This window comes from Phymastichus coffea, unplaced genomic scaffold (genome assembly GCF_024137745.1).
Source record: "Phymastichus coffea isolate CEN01 unplaced genomic scaffold, Cenicafe_Pcof_1.1 PCOF00001, whole genome shotgun sequence".
In the NCBI taxonomy this organism is placed as follows: Eukaryota; Metazoa; Arthropoda; class Insecta; order Hymenoptera; family Eulophidae; genus Phymastichus; species Phymastichus coffea.
In genome coordinates, this window is record NW_026706812.1 from 7272955 (window position 1) to 7298583 (window position 25629).

Sequence of the window (25629 nt, forward strand, 5' to 3'; positions counted from 1 at the left end):
GAGCCACGTCCAAGTGCTCCGAAAACGGCTACCACGGAGGATAACGTGACAAAAATTCACGATCTCGTATTGGTAGATCGACGATTGAAGGTGCGCGAGATAACTAAGATCGTAGGCATCTCAAAAGACCGCGTAGGTCATGTCCTGCATGAAATTTTGGGCATGAGAAAGTTGTCGGCGCGATGGGTGCCGCGTTTGCTCACTCCGGACAACAAGCGCAACCGTGAGACAACTTCAGAGCAATGTCTGACGCTGTTTAAGCGCAATCCGAAGGAGTTTCTGCGTCGTTTCGTGACAGTCGAAGAAACATGGATCCATTGGTATACACCAGAGACCAAGGAACAGTCGAAACAGTGGACTTTACCCGGCGAAAGTGCTCCGAAGAAGGCGAAGACTGCCCCATCGGCCGGAAAGATGATGGCCACCGTTTTCTGGGATTCACAAGGTATGCTCTACATCGACTACCTAGAGAGGGGCAAAACGGTCACAGGGCTGTACTATGCCGAATTATTGGGCCGATTCGACGTCGAATTGCAGAAAAAACGGCCCCATTTGGCGAAGAAAAAAGTGCTCTTCCACCATGACAACGCACCGGCTCACACCACCGCCGTCACCATGGCCAAATTGGTCGAATTAGGCTACGAACTGCTGCCCCATCCACCGTATTCTCCAGATTTAGCCCCGTGCGACTTCTTTTTGTTTCCAAACTTGAATAAGTCACTCGCCGAGCAGAAATTTGAGTCGAATGAGGAGGTAATCGCTGCCACGGAAGCCTAGTTTTCAGACCTCGAGGAAACATATTTTTCAGACGGGTTAACGAAGTTGGAGCATCGCTGGGCCAAGTGTATCGAACTAAAAGGAGACTCTGTTGACAAATAAAACGCCACTTTTCCAAAATTTTCGTTTTTCTTTTGTAGGCTAAGTACATATCGGACCACCCTCGTATATATCGTTATTCCAAGCATGCAGACAGTTTTTACAAATATTCTTTATTTTCATTCATAATCTAAAAATAATGATTTCAAGTTCTAGGTTTCAATAACTTGGAGTTAATTTTGATGAAGACGAAATCAATAGTTCAATAAGTTATACTTAATCATTGTATCGAAATAGTGCGATGATTTTTTGGGATTTGTTATTACATTTCGGGAAGAGGCGAGGGGAAATGATGTCAAGTGTCAGAGAGAAAAAATAATAAGAATAATAATGATGGCATAAAATGAATTGAGACGAAATAAAGGAAAAAAATAATCTAATTTAACTTTCAGTAAAGGGTGGCATTATATTTCGCTACCTACAAGTGATTCTGTTGATCTAGAATTTGATAGTCCTGTATTGATGATTATAACAGTTTATAACAGGTCTCAGTAGCTGGTCACCGGTAGGTAGGTGATCGAACTTATACCTTGCCGTGGAACTGTTAGACTGAATGATGCGTATTGTGAATACGACATAGAAACTTGTACGCGCATTTCCACACCAACAGCAGAGTTAAAATCACTCGAGTCGACAATTTCGTATAAAATAAAATAAAGAGTTTAAAGATTCATTATATTCTGTATATGTTGAAGTTAAAACAATTACAAATAAATATTTAATACGCGGTGTGTAGTAAATGACTCTTGCGAAATTACAAATTTGACATATGAAATTTATACGAAGGAAAAGCTGCACATCCGAAATGTTGTCAAATTGAAGTTTTGATGATGAGCTGAAGATCGAAGTTTTAATTGAATTACGGCTGAGAGTCCTGAGTTAATTATAAAAATGCAATCTGCATACTGTTTTTGATTCTTCGATCGAATTATACACTTGTATATTTCTACTGATAGTAGTATAGCAATGTCTGTTTCAGACCACTCTGCCCGGTGTCCGTAACCCTTTGGTCCCCTGGTCTAACACTTTCTTGTTAATAATTATTATTAACAATATCTGCGGTGCTCCTTAGCTTAACCCTTTGGTTTCCTGGCCTATCCCTTTTATGTTAATTATTATTAATCATTATTAATGTTATTATTATTAATGTTAATAATTATTAATTATTATTAATGTTAATAATTATTAATTATTAATGTTAATAATTATATATATTTTTTTAGGAAGGTTCCTAGGGCTTATAGTCTCTAGAGACCACACCTAGTGCTTTCTGTCTCATTTATTTAAATATATTCTTAAAAAGTTATAAATATTATTGATAATTTTATTGATACATTGAAAATGAATAGAAAATGATAAGTGAAAAAAATGAACAGACAGATCGGAGATTGGAACCGGCGTCCTCTGGGTTGGTAGGTTAGCGCTCTACCACTAGAGCCAATGCCACACGTATTTTAGAGAATGCTTAATGTGGATATTAGCCACACTCATACATTTGGTATAGGGCTCGAGCGTGCGGAGGAGGGGAGCACGTGTTCAGCTTGGCTTGGCGGCATTTTCTCTCTCTCTCTCTCCCACGCTCTAGCATAGCGTGACTATTCTCTCATAAAGGAGATTTTTCGGTTCTCTTTCTCTCTCCATGGAGGAGAGCTATACTTGCTCGAATCCCCGTTAGTCCTTGTCTGCTACCCTAGTCATTTTCGCTTAACCCATTTCTTCCCCATCGACCATGAGACTACCGATTGGTTTATCGTCTTGTAAAATGGATAGAATCGCTTGAGATCGACATGCAAAATACCATTTCCGAAGCAAAAAGACTTGTTCATTCTGATTCTGCAAACAGATTTCCAAAATTTTGCGATCCAAAAACAATATGGCGGCTCAAACTTAGTGAAAATTTCATTTTTTATTTTAACTGAATTTCCTTTTTTTTCGAGTAAAGTATGTAACGTATACCTAATAAATAATTTTATTTCACTATTAGTATGGTTTTAGAACTTCTGTTATCGATTATTGATATATTTGAAAATCCAAAATTTAAAATGGCGGACGAAAAATTAAAAAATTCTGAAAAATGAAGGAAAATGAGAAAATATATATTTCTTGTGTTTTTGAGGGTGCTGATTTGATATCTGGTGTTGATTTTTGAAAATTCTTGCATCGAAAATCAATATCGAGCATTCGAAATGGCTGATAAACTTAATTTATTTTATAAATATATTTTTTCTAGAGAAAATCCACAGGTTTAGCATTCATTAATTTTCTAAATAATAAAAGTTACAATAAAATTATTTCAAATCATATTTCACTTATAAAACGGCCGCTAGGTGGCGAACAGTCATTTTTTTGTACTTGCAGTAAAATCTGTAAGCCTAAATCCATATAGGTACCCGATATTTTTGCAAATTTATATACTTAAAAAAAATAAACTACAAAATTCACATTACTATTGTATTACAATAATAATAATTTATATAAAAACTTCGATTACTACTGCGATTGATTTATTATAATATTTTTGAACCTCATAATATTATAATTTTGAATAACTTTACAAAATAACATCTGATGTGAAGTATGCCAAAGAAAAACGCAAAGCAATCAGACAGTAGCATTACTGTTGAAACTACTGAGCTTATGGATTTAGATTCCGATCATGTTGACAGAACAGATAAAACGTTTTCTAATTTACCCGAAAGTTTATTTAGAAACGTTGCTGTGATTCCTGATGATATTAGAAGTGGAGATGAATCAAACAATGAAAACGATTCAGCTGACAGTGTTCAGATTATTGAAGGACGCAATTGTCCAGAAGAGTATCAAATAGCTGACGAATCCCTCATTTCTTCAAATAAAAAACTAGAACCTTCACATGAGTATGTATGGAAAGATGGAGAAAAATTTTATGATTCGATACCAAAATCAGAAATATTTTTGGATGAGGAGATAAAAAATAATTTGCGTGAAAAAACATGCGATGAGTTGTTTGAGTTATTTTTTTCAGATGAAATAAAATATTATATAATTGAAGCAAGTGCTGAAAATGATTTAGATATTGATACTGATGATTTGAATAAATTCATTGTTATGTTATGTTTTCTATTATCAACAGTCTTAAATGTTATAGCGATTATTGGTCTAACGATTCTTTGTACCATTCCGATACAGTTTCTGAAACCATGTCGCGTAATAAATTTGAAAATATAAAAAATAAAGAGTGACCCAAAAAAAACCCAATTTTTCGCCCGTTTCGTCGACCTCATGAATTCAATTCGAAAGTGGACTAAATGATAGCTTATGGGGATACTTTAAAGTAGACGAAATGTCAAGTTGAGCATAGTTTCTATTTTTGAGATATGACGAGTTAAACTTGTATTGTAGAAAATAATTAGCATTTTTGCTAAAAATCTTTGATTAATCGGTATTTTTATACTAAAAACATACCAAATGGATGGATTTATATACCAAGCATTTCTAGGAGTTGCTGGGTTTAGCGAACAATCAGATCTCTGCTGAATTTAGGTGCTGTCGAGCCGACGGTGGAAAACTTCTCTTAAGAAATAGTTGCGTATATTACTTTACATAGTTTGAGTGATGAAAATGTAAACTCATCGCTTGCAAAAAGTGTAGTTGTTTTCACCTTTCGACAAATGGATATCATAGTTTTCTAGAAGGATTTCATCACGATATGATGTTTTCTTAAATAATATCTAATCTTATCCAAACTATTGTAAGGATACATAATTGTATGCATGCAATAGAATTGTAATAACCCACCCGCAGGCTCTCTTGCGCAACAACTTGATTTTTGGTTTCCTAAATAATCACTTCGTGTTTATTTATTTCTTCCCTATCCCCTCAACCAGTGCTTCTCAGCGCTCTCCTTCGCCCAGGCCAAGAACATCTGATCAGCTTCGCCAGGAGCCCCGAACCCTGTAGGTCAAGGGCAACCTGGCGCGCCTCCTGCTCGCCCAGACGCTCAACAGGTTCGCCTACATCAAAATCAATTTAAAAAAAATCTTTAATACAGTCGAAGTTTTTCAGCTCGGTTTTGTTTCTGACCTTCGACTCCAATTGAGGGGCACCAAACGTAAACAGTCAGGGCAATGTAAACGCTATTAAAGGCACATCCTCCCCTTTTGGCCTCGCGGCTCCTCTGAACCGAAAACTGCGACGTGTCAATTCTCGGAAGGCGCAAATCTATATATATATACTTTGAGACAATTATTTTTTTTTCATCTACTATGCCATTCAAAATATGCTTAGGTTGTAACGAGCAAAAACGCTCAAAAAATGACAAGTTTTATGGAATGAGTCATTTAGAGAATCCATTATTGACGATTAATTGTTTACGCCAAACTCAAAATGCTAAGAAACGAAAACTAGAAGTTCTACGTGATATGCCGAAAAATGGTCAGCTATGTAAAAGTTGTTATGAAATATCCAAAAAACCGAAAATATCACAATTAACTGAATCAGACACGCCTGATTTGTCAATTTATCGTAGAGGCAATAGCTCTCACGGGAGATGTACATTTGGCTGTAAGAATATTCAGAACTTGATTTCTGTACCGAAAGCGATTTCCCATGAGCTCCTTATGAACTACAAATTCTTGATTCTCCCAGACTCACGCATGTGTAGTTCACATATTGGTATTCCTAATTATTGGCCACTTGTTAAGCAAATATCTGCAATTGTCAGTGAAAAGGAACAAGAAAATGTTTCTAATATAATGTACAAATACTATCAAGAAATGAAAAGCTCTCAAAAAGATGTATTTGACATCAACGCAATAGATCGTATTGGTGATGAAATATTTAAAGATTTGTTTGCTTATAGTATAATAGAATTTCAACGAATTTGTTCTTATGCTAAAACTTGTCAACCTAAACACATAGCGGTTCTCTTGTGCAAGTTACGTACAAGTCTTTCTAATAATCAACTCGCATTTCTCTTCGGAGTTAGCGATCAAACTATTGCCAATTATATGAATTTAGCCAGAGAAGATCTTCTAAAGAACTTAGTTCCCCAATTCATAAATAATAATTATCGCTCAGTGTTATTATCACATAACACTGAAATGGCAAAAATATTATTTGATATAATAGATGACAAGGCATGTCTTGTTTTTGATGCTACGTATCGGCTAGTTCAGAAATCATCTAACTTCGCAGGACAGAAACAACTTTGGAGTGAACAAAAGAAGATGCCTTTAGTGAAACCCATGGTGGCTTGTGCGCCTGATGGATATATTCTATTTGTACTGGGTCCGTTTGACGCACGACATAATGATGCAACTATTTTAGAAGATTGTTTCTGTAGGTTGGCAGACAAATTGCATACGATTGCAGAAGGTGATCATATTTTGGTTGACAGAGGTTTTAGGGACGTTTTGCATTTTTTAACAGAAAGTAAGAAATTAAATGTTCATTGCCCTGGACTTGGCCAACTTGAGACGATGGAAGCAAATATGTCTAGATTTGTCACAAAATGTCGCTGGATTATTGAACAAGTTTTCGGCCGCCTCAAAAAAAAGTTCAAATATTTTGCTTTGCCAGCCCATAATGCAACATTAAATCATGATTTCGGCTATCTACTAATTGCTTTTGCACTTTTGAATTTATTTCATAAACCTATCTTAAGGGACAAGCTTCATCAGGATATTGCTCAAATAATGAAATCACGAGTAAACGTCCCAAACCGTCTGAAACTTATTGCTCAGGATTTTATAATCTTTCTCAACTTAAAGCTCCCTATCTTGACATCGAGTACACCGTATTGGATAATGAAGAGAATAATCGAAGATTGCAATTCCCTAGACTAACCTTAGATCACTTGTACCACTTAGGTTTAGGTCCTTATCAAACAAGAAATGCAGCTTCTTACTATGCAGAGCATACAAATGAAGGCATATTCTTAGTACAAAAGTTTTCTCCACCACCGAGACACCGAACAGCTACCTTGGACTATGCTAGATATGAGATTGATGCCAACAATCCTTTACTTATCAAAGCTTACATGAAATCCCGATATCGTAGTGGAAAATATCATCACATTTTTATCCTAGTCGATAAAGCAAAGACTGGAAGAGATTCAATCCTGGAGTACTACTGTACCTGTGAAAGTGGTTCACGGGCAGTTGGTTGTTGCAGCCATGTTATGACAATCGTTTGGTATCTGGGTTACGCACAGTATGAAGGAGTTCATATACCGAATCCAGATATTTGTGACATATCTATTTCTATACGTAAAGAAGTAGATTCGCATACTTAAATACACTTGCTATTAAGATTCGCTTCAGAAATTAATTTATTTGTGAATTTTAAAAAAATACAAAAAGGCTGAAAAAAGAAAAAAAGAAAAAAAATTACAAAAAACAACAAAACAAGTAAAAATTACAACAAAAAAAATACAAAAAAAACAAACCTCTTCGTGGATTAGTACCGTGTCGTGGTGAAGAGGCTTATATATTATTGAAATAATGTGCATTTCAGTAATATAACCAAACCTAATCTTTCTTAGAAATATACATTTACTTATTAATTCAAAGGCCTCCCGTTCGAATACTTTGGATTATCTATCAAGATTTGCTAACTCTATAGTATAAAGATACCGATTGATCGAATATTTTCGGCTAAAATCCTGTTTTTTTTCTGTAAAATCGGCTATACCTCACTTGAACAATATCTAATGACAGATTCGAAAAGAATAGAAGATTTTATATAGGAATATATTTTGCGTGTTTGAGAACCTTGAACATAATGAACAAGATTGTCAAGAATGTTTGATTCATCTCGGCGTGAACAGGTTAACTAACAGGTTCGACTCGTCATATCTCCAAAACAAAACCTACGCTCAACTTGAAATTTGTTCTACTCTAAAGTATCGCCATAAGCTATTATTTAGACCACTTTTTAATCGAATTCCCGAGGTCGACGAAACGGGCGAAATTTTGGGTCACTCTTTACAATGAATAAAAAAGAAGATAGAAATGATGCAGATAGAGTATGGAGAGTCAGAAAAATAATAAACATTTTTCGAAAAAATATTCAGCAATTTGATTTTTTTTGTTCTGCCCTTTCGATCGATGAGATGATGGTTAAATTTTTTGGTCGTGCCATACTCAAACAATTTATAAGAAATAAACCTGTACTATTTGGAATAAAGCTTTGGGCGCTTTGTACAATTCATGGATATTTATTAGATTTTGATATTTACTGTGGTCACGATTCAAGTAGCGAAGAAAAATGTGCTTTGGGTTCTAGAGTAGTGATGAAAATGTTAAAAGAATTTTTTGAGAGAAAGTCGGCAGATGAAATTTTGAAATACCACGTCAGTTTTGACAATTATTTTAGTTCACCTCATTTACTCGTACGATTGAAAAAACATGGTCTCAGAGCAACTGGGACAGTAAGAGACGAGCGAGTTTTTACTAAAAATATGTTCAAAGAATTATTAGCTTCTAAGCAAGAGAAAAATAAAAGAAAAACAAAGTCTCTAATTTCAAATAAAGTTAAAACTGTTAAAAGATTGACTAACAAATAAACAGCTAAAAAACAAGCAGCTAAAAAACAAACAGCTAAAAAACAAGCAGCTAAAAAAGTAAAAGAAAAATATACGAAAGCAACGAAAAAAAATAATGCAAAAAATGTAAAAAACAAAATAAATAATCTAACAAAGAAAAAATCAACTTTGAAAGCAGGCAAGCAAACAAAACAGAAAGCTAACAAACAAGAAGTAGTTTCCGAACTTGATACTTTAAAAAAACAAACATACCATCGATAAAAAATCTGAGCGTGGTACTTATGTAGTAACTCACGAAGTAACTAGTGGCATAAACTATGTTACAGTAAAGGATTCTAAAAATGTTTCTATCATTTCAACTGCAAGCTGTGTTACACCACGATCTGAAGTGGAAAGAACTGATAAAAGTATAAAAAAAAAATTCCACTAGAGTTTCCTTTGGTTTTTATAATTTATAATATGTTTATGGGGGGTGTTGATCTTCATGATCAACATTGCAGTGATTTTCGACCAAACTATTCATTGTAAAAAGTGGACATGGCCTATGTTTTGTAGGTTTTACAATCATCACTAACTAATGGTATGGTCTTATATAATTTAGTGCATAGTAAGAAAATATCAGCTAAAGAGTTTGTCTCGAATGTCATAAGAGTATACTTGAAACGAAGCGAAGAATCACCATCTCAACATTCACTCGTCATGATTCCTAAGGTACGCAAAGTATGTAAGGTATGTACAGATCGAACTACTTATTATTGTTATGATTGTAAAGAACATTATTGTGTTCAATGTTTCAGATCCTACCATGGTTTGCATCAAAAATATACACAACAAACATGTAAATCAGGAGAAAAGTGTGATAACCAACGTACTAACAACTTTTGCGAAAAATGCGATAAATACATATGTTGTAAATGTTTTGACAGTTATCATAATACTTTTTCAACATCTCAGTAACTCAATTATTTACTACTACTATTCACTGAACATAATTTTTACACTGAAAATGATTTATAACTATATATAATAAAATATCAATTTATTAGCTTCGAAAGCATATAAAAATGTGTACTTTATAAAAAAAAAACTCAAGTAAAAAAAAATTAAGTTTATCAGCTATTTCGAATGCTCGATATTGATTTTCGATGCAAGAATTTTCAAAAAGTAACATAAAATATCAAATCAGCACCCTCAAAAACACAAGAAATATATATTTTCTCATTTTCCTTCATTTTTCAGAATTTTTCAATTTTTCGTCCGCCATTTTAAATTTTGGATTTTCAAAAATATCAATAATCGATAACAGAAGTTCTACAACCATACTAATAGTGAAATAAAATTGTTTATTAGGTATACGTTACATACTTTACTCGAAAAAAAAGGAAATTCAGTTAAAATAAAAAATGAAATTTTCACTAAGTTTGAGCCGCCATATTGTTTTTGGATCGCAAAATTTTGGAAATCTGTTTGCAGATTCGGAAAGAGCAAGTCTTTTTGCTTCGGAAATGGTATTTTGCATGTCGATTTCAAGCGATCCTACCCATTTTACAAAACGATAAACCAATCGGTAGTCTCATGGTCGATTGGGAAGAAATGGGTTAAGTCTGTTAGAGAGAGAGAGAGAGAGAGAGAGAGAGAGAAAGAGAGCAGGTATGCTTATTACCTACCCTCTTATCTTAAGTTGGCTATGTCTATCACAAATGCAGATCACAGTCGGTTTGAGTGTGATCAAGCTACTCCACTACTTTCAGAAGCAGTTATACCTAGAAACGTACATACCTTATCTTATTTACAATGAATAAGACTGCTATTACGTTATACATTATTTGTTTTACTTTAATATATATAGTTTTAGAGGAAATACGAACGTCATATCTCACTCAAAGAATGTCTACGTATATCTACGTATGTCTACGTATATTAGCACGCAAGAGTCTTATAAAGCTTGCGTGTAGCTATAGTTAGCTTGGAGAGGAAAGGGAGAACAGTAGTATGCTACTATATTAGAGATGTAGAGAAGAAAGAGAGAAGAGAACTAGTGGTAAAAAGAAATGGAGATATCAGTCCTTTGTCCTAGCGGACGAGAGAGAGTAAGTGACAAAGTTACATATAGTTATGTTGTAATATTTAGGTATTGATTAAAAACTTATATATTTGAAATAAAAATGCTTTTATTCATAAAATTCAACGTGATATACAGTAGCTGACATATTTCTTTATTTAGCTTATATTTAATTGTATGAATTACATTTTATTTAGAGAGTAAACTCTATTAAATCAATTTCTTCACGTCACCGCTGATTGGATTATATTGTACAATTCGATCGTGTAGAACTAAACAATAGGTTATAGCATTGTCAGAAAAATATTCTCGCAAGTTGAATCCGAGGCGGATGTCTACAGGAGCACTTTTGATAGATTTATTTTGTTTCGAATAATCTCTTACGATTATTTTTAACGGTAATTTTTCGATGAAATTTATTTTATTAAGCAATGGTTCATTTTCTTTTCCATAATATGAGCTCTGAAAGTGGGCGTACATATCATACAGTACTACATACTGGTTTTGATTAATGTTTAAATTGAGATTTTTATATGGATAGGATTGAGAGCTTAGAAATAATTTAATATCACAAACGTTACAATGATCAAAGTATCTAGCAGAAGCATTTACTTCATTTTTTCATTGTGTTTGAAAGGCTAAAATAACGAAACAAGGTTTTTCCAATTAATTTGATGTCTCCACACTCCAAACATGTTTAGATGTGCGAGATAATTTTGGATACTCGTATAACTTCCAAATGCGATAACTCATAGTAATTGTTCTATCACGACTAATTTGATAAAGTAATTTGATTTTTTCTTTATCGGCTGTTATTACATATGGCATTAACCATTCAATTTTATTCAAAGTAATTTTAATTTTTTCATAAGTAATTAGTCCATTTGTATTGGAAGGTACAGTTATGGTAGCATTCAAATCATTTCTCAATATTGTAATAATAAATTCATGTTTGACATTTACTACGATTTTTCGATAATCTTTAGCAAACCCAAGCAGCATACTGAGGGATATACGATAGTAACATCGAAATAAACTTCGTTATTTGGAAGCGATACTTCTTTGTTACTAGTTTAACCAACATTTTCAGTAATTAAACTTTGACTCGGATTAAGTGATAACCAGTTCTTCATAAGGTTTGTCAAGTCAACATTTTTTACTTTATCTATTTCAAAAGCATTTTTCTCCTATCGTATCTTCTCGAACAAATGACATATAGCATTACTAACTAATGTAGCTTTAACTGCTACATTTCCATTTTTCTAAGTTAATCTGCCGCAAATATGGATCATACTGCGAGATGGAAGTATGAATAAATCTTGATGTTGAATTGAGATATTAACTTGATCATTATTATTGAAATGTGATGATGAATAAGGTTAATGAAAATGAACTTCGTAATGAGTTATCAACTCATATTTAGAATCTTGTCCATTTTGATGTAAGCAACACACTAATATACACGATCTTTCCCGCCAAGAGATGTATTTTCTATTACTTTTAGTTCTAAACTTTTCAGAAACTGAATTGTCTGACGTGTGAGCGCTGTGATAGCTTGCGGTCAACTGATAACTGACTAACATTTCAGTCTATTCATATGTCCTCGTCCGATTTTGTTGTTAAATAAGATTCCCATCACGATATTGCATCGATGTGAACACGAACTATGATGACTCCTCGAAAATTAACTAAGTTTCCGTCTTGATCAACAAAACATATTTCTAAATGATCTATACTTCTCATGGCGACGGGCAAATAAATTATGTGTGAAGGTACTTCAATCATTTTATATCCAGGCTACTGCTGGAAAAAATTCATGTATAGTACGTACTTTACGTTCGTTTATATAAGAACCTGTAGTAGTAATAATACACTCTACGTGTAAAGCGTTCATTTTGAGTATAGTTACAGGTAAATCAGAGCTATGAGTTTCGTTTGCACATAGCTCTCGTCTAGTAAAGCCTGAAATTGAACCAATAGAGTCTTCTGATTAGTAATTTATTTTATGAATACACAGAATAATACTACGTAGAGTATTACTTTTTGGTTTCAAACTAATTGATATTTCGTTAAGCGTTAGCGTTTCTTATAGAAAACTCTCATTATCTTCTCATAGATACCTGTTGGTAAAACGATTTCGTGTTCACCAACGTAAAATTTATTATTGCCAATATCAATATTTGGTATTGAATTAAATGTTAATAGCTCCATTAAGCTTAGTACATATTTTTTATCAGGCTCGATTGTCGGAAAATACGAGGGTCGTTTGAAAAGTCCGTGCAAAGTCAGAGAGATGGCGCTACTTGTGCATATCAAGGTTATTTTCAGTTAGTGGCATATCTTGGAAGAGCACACAAGAAGTTTCAGCCAGATCGGCCAATGACTTTGCGTTTTACATTCGTTTCAATCAAAGAAATCGAGTGGTTGTAAAAAAATGGACGAAAAAGAATTTCGTGTATTGATTAAACATTACTTTTTCAAAGGCAAAACGCCTCAGGAGATTAAACAGAAGCTTGATAAACATTATGGTGATTGTGCACCTTCGATTAGAATGGTTTATAAGTGGTTTCAAAATTTTCGGAGTGGCCATATGAGCACAAAAAACGCTGAACGTTTTGGATGCCATGTTGAGGTTACCACTTCAGAAATCATTGATAAAATCCATGATATGGTGATGGCTGACAGAAGAGTGAAGGTGCGTGAAATTGCTAGTACTGTAGGCATCTCGAGCGAACGGGTACATAATATTTTGCACCAACATTTGGACATGAAAAAGCTATCCGCTAGATGGGTGCCGCGAATGCTCACGATTGACCAAAAACGAGATCGTGTGAAGTGTTGCAAGAATGGTTTGCAGCTGTTCCAGCAAAACCCGCAAGACTTTAAGCATCGTTTCATCACTGTAGATAAAACATGGATACATCACTACACTGCTGAGACCAAAGAACAGTCTAAACAATGGGTTACCGAGGGGGAATCTGCTCCGAAAAAGGCGAAGACAATTCCTTCGGCCGGGAAGGTTATGGCGACTGTCTTTTGGGATTCGCAAGGAATAATCTTCATCGACTATCTGGAAAAGGGTAAAACAATTACAGGCGGATATTATTCATCGTTATTGGATCGTTTGAAAACCGAGTTGCTAGAGAAACGTCCACGATTGGCCCACAAAAAAGTCCTCTTCCACCACGACAATGCGCCAGCTCACGCCTCAGCAGGTGTGGCTGCAAAACTGATGGAGATAGGATTCGAACTCGTTTCACATCCCCCTTATTCTCCAGACTTGGCTCCGTCGGACTACTATTTGTTTCCTAATATGAAAAAATGGCTGGCGGGGAAAATATTTTATTCAAACGAGGTGGTGATTACAAAACCGAATGCCTATTTTACAGACTCGGACAAATCCTATTATTTGGAAGGGATTAACAAACTAGAGCAGCGTTGGATGAAGTGTATAACCCTAAAAGGATACTATGTTGAAAAATAAAAAAGATTTATTAAAAAAAATCAAGCAGTTTTTATTTTTGCAATGACTTTTCAAGCGACTCTCGTAATTTGCTTCAAGAACTGATGAACTTCCTGACAGACTCAATGTTAGTGTGTTCTCTATCAGAGTTTTTCTTCAAATGACTGTTTTTTCATTCATTACATCGATTTATAATTTATTCGAAAGAAATTGTAAGCAAAGATGTCCGCAGTTATAGTTATTGAAATCTTGATATCTCACATGGTTATATTTGACTCTTTTAACTTTGAGATAGAGTAATAAATCTATAGGAGGTTGAAGATCGCCAAAACTATCAAAGTATATAACTTCGTCACCTCTCTTTTTATATGCCACCGAGTACGAACCTGGTCCATTTTTATCATCTAAATTAATAACAGCTGATTCTTGATAGTGAGGTTCGTCTGATGGTAAATCGTTAAACATGAAAATACCTCAAAAATTTGTAATTGTTAGTATTTTAGCATATTTTTTTATATTTAAATCAGTCACAGCGTGTTTAGGCAAAAGTATTTCGAAGAATTTTTTTTTTCTTAAACCTTGTCCGCTCATATGTCGTTTGAGGTGGAGACCATGAGCTTTACTATGAGGTTTCAGATAAATTATTTTATTGTCTTTCAGCTCGCTTTGGGCAGCTTTAGCGCTGTTCACAGCTTTCGCTATTGAAGCAGCTCCTCCGGCTAGAGCTGCAGTGGCGCTTAAAGCAGCAAATAATGGAATTAGAAAAGGAAGCGCTACATAAACTTTACCGGGAATAGGTAAAATACATGATATATTTATTTTATTTCTACCATCGGCCTTTTTCACAGCTTCTGTGGCTCCTTTTATAGTCAAACGAATTGTTAGGCACATTACTTTTCGAGGCCGCCTTAATAATTTTATGGCATGTAACTGATGGCTTTGCTTTTTCTACATTTCTTTCGTGCTTGGCGTTTTTTAAATCCTTTATCTCGTTTCTTTTTACCTTTCATCATGTCAACTCCCATACCAAGCTTACTTTTAACTTTCATAATGTTGACTACTGTGAAGGCAGCTGCTTTCTCACCAAAACTACTATCTTTAGTAGCACTTTTTTATTTAGAATTTTTTTTTATTCCCAAGCTTTTTTATCTAGAATCTCGTCAGCTTTATTTATTGTCGCAATACCCTCTCGATTTTGCGAATAAGCGATATTGTATTCTTTACGAGCAGCGTCTAATGGATTAATTTTGTACATAACGACATCTTTATAATTTATATCACGTCCTAACCAAGCCAGATATCAAACACTGATATTTTGTCGAAGTAGCAGTTGGCGTGTGACCTTTAGTCTTTCTCACGCAAACGGCTAACTGCGCGGTTCCCCGCTTTCAGCAGTTTTGGTACGAATCGATCTCCAGACGGAATGTGCATGTAAGTCGATGCCGTTTCCCGCGGAGAACGGAAGTCGCGTAAAGCTTTCCATCTAATATGCGCTTTTGACAAAAGCACGTCGCGAAGGTGGGAGAGACAGTTCTCTTTTTTCATGCTTTCGCGAGAATTGCTGAATAGAATAAGCAACGACTCGCGAAGCTGATTAAGCAATTAGCCCATTGGCCGGTGACATTAGTTAATACGCTAGTGGGCGGGTGATCGCGGGGCTTTTTCCTCGATTGCAGGAGGACTCGCGTCACTCGGAAATCGGCAGTGGAACGGTAACAAGGTGCACGAAACGTCGAAGTAAAAAGGTGTCGATGTCTCTTAAAATCATTAAAGTTCACCTTAAACCGAAACATTTCTCTTCTTGTAAACGTCAAAGTAAAGGTGTAAATCTAATAAAGGTGTCGATATCTCTTAAAATCAGTAAAGTTCAACATACGAGTTTCGTAAGCCGAAACTTCCGATAATCCTTCTCGTCTTGTGAAATGTGACTGGTTGTGAGCGGTGCTTTAGGCATATTCCATTTCTTGTCAAACGTCGAACTGTAGATCGACAAATCGCAAAAGAAACAACAATCCAAAAGGGAGCGAAGGGTACCCGCTATGACAAGTTCTCTTTTTATTTCTTTTTCTTTCGATAATTTTGCCAAGCTTCGCTTACTCTAGACTGATTTTTCAAGTAAATTTAATTAAATATTTGTAAATTCCGGACGTAACAATTTATTAATTTTAATTAACAAATGTTATATTTACATTATAAGATTTTATAAGGAAACATATTTTTCAGACGGGTTAACGAAGTTGGAGCATCGCTGGGCCAAGTGTATCGAACTAAAAGGAGACTCTGTTGACAAATAAAACGCCACTTTTCCAAAATTTTCGTTTTTCTTTTGTAGGCTAAGTACATATCGGACCACCCTCGTATATATCGTTATTCCAAGCATGCAGACAGTTTTTACAAATATTCTTTATTTTCATTCATAATCTAAAAATAATGATTTCAAGTTCTAGGTTTCAATAACTTGGAGTTAATTTTGATGAAGACGAAATCAATAGTTCAATAAGTTATACTTAATCATTGTATCGAAATAGTGCGATGATTTTTTGGGATTTGTTATTACATTTCGGGAAGAGGCGAGGGGAAATGATGTCAAGTGTCAGAGAGAAAAAATAATAAGAATAATAATGATGGCATAAAATGAATTGAGACGAAATAAAGGAAAAAAATAATCTAATTTAACTTTCAGTAAAGGGTGGCATTATATTTCGCTACCTACAAGTGATTCTGTTGATCTAGAATTTGATAGTCCTGTATTGATGATTATAACAGTTTATAACAGGTCTCAGTAGCTGGTCACCGGTAGGTAGGTGATCGAACTTATACCTTGCCGTGGAACTGTTAGACTGAATGATGCGTATTGTGAATACGACATAGAAACTTGTACGCGCATTTCCACACCAACAGCAGAGTTAAAATCACTCGAGTCGACAATTTCGTATAAAATAAAATAAAGAGTTTAAAGATTCATTATATTCTGTATATGTTGAAGTTAAAACAATTACAAATAAATATTTAATACGCGGTGTGTAGTAAATGACTCTTGCGAAATTACAAATTTGACATATGAAATTTATACGAAGGAAAAGCTGCACATCCGAAATGTTGTCAAATTGAAGTTTTGATGATGAGCTGAAGATCGAAGTTTTAATTGAATTACGGCTGAGAGTCCTGAGTTAATTATAAAAATGCAATCTGCATACTGTTTTTGATTCTTCGATCGAATTATACACTTGTATATTTCTACTGATAGTAGTATAGCAATGTCTGTTTCAGACCACTCTGCCCGGTGTCCGTAACCCTTTGGTCCCCTGGTCTAACACTTTCTTGTTAATAATTATTATTAACAATATCTGCGGTGCTCCTTAGCTTAACCCTTTGGTTTCCTGGCCTATCCCTTTTATGTTAATTATTATTAATCATTATTAATGTTATTATTATTAATGTTAATAATTATTAATTATTATTAATGTTAATAATTATTAATTATTAATGTTAATAATTATATATATTTTTTTAGGAAGGTTCCTAGGGCTTATAGTCTCTAGAGACCACACCTAGTGCTTTCTGTCTCATTTATTTAAATATATTCTTAAAAAGTTATAAATATTATTGATAATTTTATTGATACATTGAAAATGAATAGAAAATGATAAGTGAAAAAAATGAACAGACAGATCGGAGATTGGAACCGGCGTCCTCTGGGTTGGTAGGTTAGCGCTCTACCACTAGAGCCAATGCCACACGTATTTTAGAGAATGCTTAATGTGGATATTAGCCACACTCATACATTTGGTATAGGGCTCGAGCGTGCGGAGGAGGGGAGCACGTGTTCAGCTTGGCTTGGCGGCATTTTCTCTCTCTCTCTCTCCCACGCTCTAGCATAGCGTGACTATTCTCTCATAAAGGAGATTTTTCGGTTCTCTTTCTCTCTCCATGGAGGAGAGCTATACTTGCTCGAATCCCCGTTAGTCCTTGTCTGCTACCCTAGTCATTTTCGCTTAACCCATTTCTTCCCCATCGACCATGAGACTACCGATTGGTTTATCGTCTTGTAAAATGGATAGAATCGCTTGAGATCGACATGCAAAATACCATTTCCGAAGCAAAAAGACTTGTTCATTCTGATTCTGCAAACAGATTTCCAAAATTTTGCGATCCAAAAACAATATGGCGGCTCAAACTTAGTGAAAATTTCATTTTTTATTTTAACTGAATTTCCTTTTTTTTCGAGTAAAGTATGTAACGTATACCTAATAAATAATTTTATTTCACTATTAGTATGGTTTTAGAACTTCTGTTATCGATTATTGATATATTTGAAAATCCAAAATTTAAAATGGCGGACGAAAAATTAAAAAATTCTGAAAAATGAAGGAAAATGAGAAAATATATATTTCTTGTGTTTTTGAGGGTGCTGATTTGATATCTGGTGTTGATTTTTGAAAATTCTTGCATCGAAAATCAATATCGAGCATTCGAAATGGCTGATAAACTTAATTTATTTTATAAATATATTTTTTCTAGAGAAAATCCACAGGTTTAGCATTCATTAATTTTCTAAATAATAAAAGTTACAATAAAATTATTTCAAATCATATTTCACTTATAAAACGGCCGCTAGGTGGCGAACAGTCATTTTTTTGTACTTGCAGTAAAATCTGTAAGCCTAAATCCATATAGGTACCCGATATTTTTGCAAATTTATATACTTAAAAAAAATAAACTACAAAATTCACATTACTATTGTATTACAATAATAATAATTTATATAAAAACTTCGATTACTACTGCGATTGATTTATTATAATATTTTTGAACCTCATAATATTATAATTTTGAATAACTTTACAAAATAACATCTGATGTGAAGTATGCCAAAGAAAAACGCAAAGCAATCAGACAGTAGCATTACTGTTGAAACTACTGAGCTTATGGATTTAGATTCCGATCATGTTGACAGAACAGATAAAACGTTTTCTAATTTACCCGAAAGTTTATTTAGAAACGTTGCTGTGATTCCTGATGATATTAGAAGTGGAGATGAATCAAACAATGAAAACGATTCAGCTGACAGTGTTCAGATTATTGAAGGACGCAATTGTCCAGAAGAGTATCAAATAGCTGACGAATCCCTCATTTCTTCAAATAAAAAACTAGAACCTTCACATGAGTATGTATGGAAAGATGGAGAAAAATTTTATGATTCGATACCAAAATCAGAAATATTTTTGGATGAGGAGATAAAAAATAATTTGCGTGAAAAAACATGCGATGAGTTGTTTGAGTTATTTTTTTCAGATGAAATAAAATATTATATAATTGAAGCAAGTGCTGAAAATGATTTAGATATTGATACTGATGATTTGAATAAATTCATTGTTATGTTATGTTTTCTATTATCAACAGTCTTAAATGTTATAGCGATTATTGGTCTAACGATTCTTTGTACCATTCCGATACAGTTTCTGAAACCATGTCGCGTAATAAATTTGAAAATATAAAAAATAAAGAGTGACCCAAAAAAAACCCAATTTTTCGCCCGTTTCGTCGACCTCATGAATTCAATTCGAAAGTGGACTAAATGATAGCTTATGGGGATACTTTAAAGTAGACGAAATGTCAAGTTGAGCATAGTTTCTATTTTTGAGATATGACGAGTTAAACTTGTATTGTAGAAAATAATTAGCATTTTTGCTAAAAATCTTTGATTAATCGGTATTTTTATACTAAAAACATACCAAATGGATGGATTTATATACCAAGCATTTCTAGGAGTTGCTGGGTTTAGCGAACAATCAGATCTCTGCTGAATTTAGGTGCTGTCGAGCCGACGGTGGAAAACTTCTCTTAAGAAATAGTTGCGTATATTACTTTACATAGTTTGAGTGATGAAAATGTAAACTCATCGCTTGCAAAAAGTGTAGTTGTTTTCACCTTTCGACAAATGGATATCATAGTTTTCTAGAAGGATTTCATCACGATATGATGTTTTCTTAAATAATATCTAATCTTATCCAAACTATTGTAAGGATACATAATTGTATGCATGCAATAGAATTGTAATAACCCACCCGCAGGCTCTCTTGCGCAACAACTTGATTTTTGGTTTCCTAAATAATCACTTCGTGTTTATTTATTTCTTCCCTATCCCCTCAACCAGTGCTTCTCAGCGCTCTCCTTCGCCCAGGCCAAGAACATCTGATCAGCTTCGCCAGGAGCCCCGAACCCTGTAGGTCAAGGGCAACCTGGCGCGCCTCCTGCTCGCCCAGACGCTCAACAGGCTCGCCTACATCAAAATCAATTTAAAAAAAATCTTTAATACAGTCGAAGTTTTTCAGCTCGGTTTTGTTTCTGACCTTCGACTCCAATTGAGGGGCACCAAACGTAAACAGTCAGGGCAATGTAAACGCTATTAAAGGCACATCCTCCCCTTTTGGCCTCGCGGCTCCTCTGAACCGAAAACTGCGACGTGTCAATTCTCGGAAGGCGCAAATCTATATATATATACTTTGAGACAATTATTTTTTTTTCATCTACTATGCCATTCAAAATATGCTTAGGTTGTAACGAGCAAAAACGCTCAAAAAATGACAAGTTTTATGGAATGAGTCATTTAGAGAATCCATTATTGACGATTAATTGTTTACGCCAAACTCAAAATGCTAAGAAACGAAAACTAGAAGTTCTACGTGATATGCCGAAAAATGGTCAGCTATGTAAAAGTTGTTATGAAATATCCAAAAAACCGAAAATATCACAATTAACTGAATCAGACACGCCTGATTTGTCAATTTATCGTAGAGGCAATAGCTCTCACGGGAGATGTACATTTGGCTGTAAGAATATTCAGAACTTGATTTCTGTACCGAAAGCGATTTCCCATGAGCTCCTTATGAACTACAAATTCTTGATTCTCCCAGACTCACGCATGTGTAGTTCACATATTGGTATTCCTAATTATTGGCCACTTGTTAAGCAAATATCTGCAATTGTCAGTGAAAAGGAACAAGAAAATGTTTCTAATATAATGTACAAATACTATCAAGAAATGAAAAGCTCTCAAAAAGATGTATTTGACATCAACGCAATAGATCGTATTGGTGATGAAATATTTAAAGATTTGTTTGCTTATAGTATAATAGAATTTCAACGAATTTGTTCTTATGCTAAAACTTGTCAACCTAAACACATAGCGGTTCTCTTGTGCAAGTTACGTACAAGTCTTTCTAATAATCAACTCGCATTTCTCTTCGGAGTTAGCGATCAAACTATTGCCAATTATATGAATTTAGCCAGAGAAGATCTTCTAAAGAACTTAGTTCCCCAATTCATAAATAATAATTATCGCTCAGTGTTATTATCACATAACACTGAAATGGCAAAAATATTATTTGATATAATAGATGACAAGGCATGTCTTGTTTTTGATGCTACGTATCGGCTAGTTCAGAAATCATCTAACTTCGCAGGACAGAAACAACTTTGGAGTGAACAAAAGAAGATGCCTTTAGTGAAACCCATGGTGGCTTGTGCGCCTGATGGATATATTCTATTTGTACTGGGTCCGTTTGACGCACGACATAATGATGCAACTATTTTAGAAGATTGTTTCTGTAGGTTGGCAGACAAATTGCATACGATTGCAGAAGGTGATCATATTTTGGTTGACAGAGGTTTTAGGGACGTTTTGCATTTTTTAACAGAAAGTAAGAAATTAAATGTTCATTGCCCTGGACTTGGCCAACTTGAGACGATGGAAGCAAATATGTCTAGATTTGTCACAAAATGTCGCTGGATTATTGAACAAGTTTTCGGCCGCCTCAAAAAAAAGTTCAAATATTTTGCTTTGCCAGCCCATAATGCAACATTAAATCATGATTTCGGCTATCTACTAATTGCTTTTGCACTTTTGAATTTATTTCATAAACCTATCTTAAGGGACAAGCTTCATCAGGATATTGCTCAAATAATGAAATCACGAGTAAACGTCCCAAACCGTCTGAAACTTATTGCTCAGGATTTTATAATCTTTCTCAACTTAAAGCTCCCTATCTTGACATCGAGTACACCGTATTGGATAATGAAGAGAATAATCGAAGATTGCAATTCCCTAGACTAACCTTAGATCACTTGTACCACTTAGGTTTAGGTCCTTATCAAACAAGAAATGCAGCTTCTTACTATGCAGAGCATACAAATGAAGGCATATTCTTAGTACAAAAGTTTTCTCCACCACCGAGACACCGAACAGCTACCTTGGACTATGCTAGATATGAGATTGATGCCAACAATCCTTTACTTATCAAAGCTTACATGAAATCCCGATATCGTAGTGGAAAATATCATCACATTTTTATCCTAGTCGATAAAGCAAAGACTGGAAGAGATTCAATCCTGGAGTACTACTGTACCTGTGAAAGTGGTTCACGGGCAGTTGGTTGTTGCAGCCATGTTATGACAATCGTTTGGTATCTGGGTTACGCACAGTATGAAGGAGTTCATATACCGAATCCAGATATTTGTGACATATCTATTTCTATACGTAAAGAAGTAGATTCGCATACTTAAATACACTTGCTATTAAGATTCGCTTCAGAAATTAATTTATTTGTGAATTTTAAAAAAATACAAAAAGGCTGAAAAAAGAAAAAAAGAAAAAAAATTACAAAAAACAACAAAACAAGTAAAAATTACAACAAAAAAAATACAAAAAAAACAAACCTCTTCGTGGATTAGTACCGTGTCGTGGTGAAGAGGCTTATATATTATTGAAATAATGTGCATTTCAGTAATATAACCAAACCTAATCTTTCTTAGAAATATACATTTACTTATTAATTCAAAGGCCTCCCGTTCGAATACTTTGGATTATCTATCAAGATTTGCTAACTCTATAGTATAAAGATACCGATTGATCGAATATTTTCGGCTAAAATCCTGTTTTTTTTCTGTAAAATCGGCTATACCTCACTTGAACAATATCTAATGACAGATTCGAAAAGAATAGAAGATTTTATATAGGAATATATTTTGCGTGTTTGAGAACCTTGAACATAATGAACAAGATTGTCAAGAATGTTTGATTCATCTCGGCGTGAACAGGTTAACTAACAGGTTCGACTCGTCATATCTCCAAAACAAAACCTACGCTCAACTTGAAATTTGTTCTACTCTAAAGTATCGCCATAAGCTATTATTTAGACCACTTTTTAATCGAATTCCCGAGGTCGACGAAACGGGCGAAATTTTGGGTCACTCTTTACAATGAATAAAAAAGAAGATAGAAATGATGCAGATAGAGTATGGAGAGTCAGAAAAATAATAAACATTTTTCGAAAAAATATTCAGCAATTTGATTTTTTTTGTTCTGCCCTTTCGATCGATGAGATGATGGTTAAATTTTTTGGTCGTGCCATACTCAAACAATTTATAAGAAATAAACCTGTACTATTTGGAATAAAGCTTTGGGCGCTTTGTACAATTCATGGATATTTATTAGATTTTGATATTTACTGTGGTCACGATTCAAGTAGCGAAGAAAAATGTGCTTTGGGTTCTAGAGTAGTGATGAAAATGTTAAAAGAATTTTTTGAGAGAAAGTCGGCAGATGAAATTTTGAAATACCACGTCAGTTTTGACAATTATTTTAGTTCACCTCATTTACTCGTACGATTGAAAAAACATGGTCTCAGAGCAACTGGGACAGTAAGAGACGAGCGAGTTTTTACTAAAAATATGTTCAAAGAATTATTAGCTTCTAAGCAAGAGAAAAATAAAAGAAAAACAAAGTCTCTAATTTCAAATAAAGTTAAAACTGTTAAAAGATTGACTAACAAATAAACAGCTAAAAAACAAGCAGCTAAAAAACAAACAGCTAAAAAACAAGCAGCTAAAAAAGTAAAAGAAAAATATACGAAAGCAACGAAAAAAAATAATGCAAAAAATGTAAAAAACAAAATAAATAATCTAACAAAGAAAAAATCAACTTTGAAAGCAGGCAAGCAAACAAAACAGAAAGCTAACAAACAAGAAGTAGTTTCCGAACTTGATACTTTAAAAAAACAAACATACCATCGATAAAAAATCTGAGCGTGGTACTTATGTAGTAACTCACGAAGTAACTAGTGGCATAAACTATGTTACAGTAAAGGATTCTAAAAATGTTTCTATCATTTCAACTGCAAGCTGTGTTACACCACGATCTGAAGTGGAAAGAACTGATAAAAGTATAAAAAAAAAATTCCACTAGAGTTTCCTTTGGTTTTTATAATTTATAATATGTTTATGGGGGGTGTTGATCTTCATGATCAACATTGCAGTGATTTTCGACCAAACTATTCATTGTAAAAAGTGGACATGGCCTATGTTTTGTAGGTTTTACAATCATCACTAACTAATGGTATGGTCTTATATAATTTAGTGCATAGTAAGAAAATATCAGCTAAAGAGTTTGTCTCGAATGTCATAAGAGTATACTTGAAACGAAGCGAAGAATCACCATCTCAACATTCACTCGTCATGATTCCTAAGGTACGCAAAGTATGTAAGGTATGTACAGATCGAACTACTTATTATTGTTATGATTGTAAAGAACATTATTGTGTTCAATGTTTCAGATCCTACCATGGTTTGCATCAAAAATATACACAACAAACATGTAAATCAGGAGAAAAGTGTGATAACCAACGTACTAACAACTTTTGCGAAAAATGCGATAAATACATATGTTGTAAATGTTTTGACAGTTATCATAATACTTTTTCAACATCTCAGTAACTCAATTATTTACTACTACTATTCACTGAACATAATTTTTACACTGAAAATGATTTATAACTATATATAATAAAATATCAATTTATTAGCTTCGAAAGCATATAAAAATGTGTACTTTATAAAAAAAAAACTCAAGTAAAAAAAAATTAAGTTTATCAGCTATTTCGAATGCTCGATATTGATTTTCGATGCAAGAATTTTCAAAAAGTAACATAAAATATCAAATCAGCACCCTCAAAAACACAAGAAATATATATTTTCTCATTTTCCTTCATTTTTCAGAATTTTTCAATTTTTCGTCCGCCATTTTAAATTTTGGATTTTCAAAAATATCAATAATCGATAACAGAAGTTCTACAACCATACTAATAGTGAAATAAAATTGTTTATTAGGTATACGTTACATACTTTACTCGAAAAAAAAGGAAATTCAGTTAAAATAAAAAATGAAATTTTCACTAAGTTTGAGCCGCCATATTGTTTTTGGATCGCAAAATTTTGGAAATCTGTTTGCAGATTCGGAAAGAGCAAGTCTTTTTGCTTCGGAAATGGTATTTTGCATGTCGATTTCAAGCGATCCTACCCATTTTACAAAACGATAAACCAATCGGTAGTCTCATGGTCGATTGGGAAGAAATGGGTTAAGTCTGTTAGAGAGAGAGAGAGAGAGAGAGAGAGAGAGAAAGAGAGCAGGTATGCTTATTACCTACCCTCTTATCTTAAGTTGGCTATGTCTATCACAAATGCAGATCACAGTCGGTTTGAGTGTGATCAAGCTACTCCACTACTTTCAGAAGCAGTTATACCTAGAAACGTACATACCTTATCTTATTTACAATGAATAAGACTGCTATTACGTTATACATTATTTGTTTTACTTTAATATATATAGTTTTAGAGGAAATACGAACGTCATATCTCACTCAAAGA

General features: G+C 34.0%; 1 protein-coding gene across 6 annotated transcripts in view; it reads right to left on the bottom strand.

Annotated features, from left to right (window-relative positions):
• LOC131672935 (serine/threonine-protein kinase GD17699-like) overlaps positions 1-25629 on the bottom strand; it is a 273149-nt gene that overhangs the window by 18099 nt on the left and 229421 nt on the right. The gene's annotated exons all lie outside the window — the stretch shown is intronic.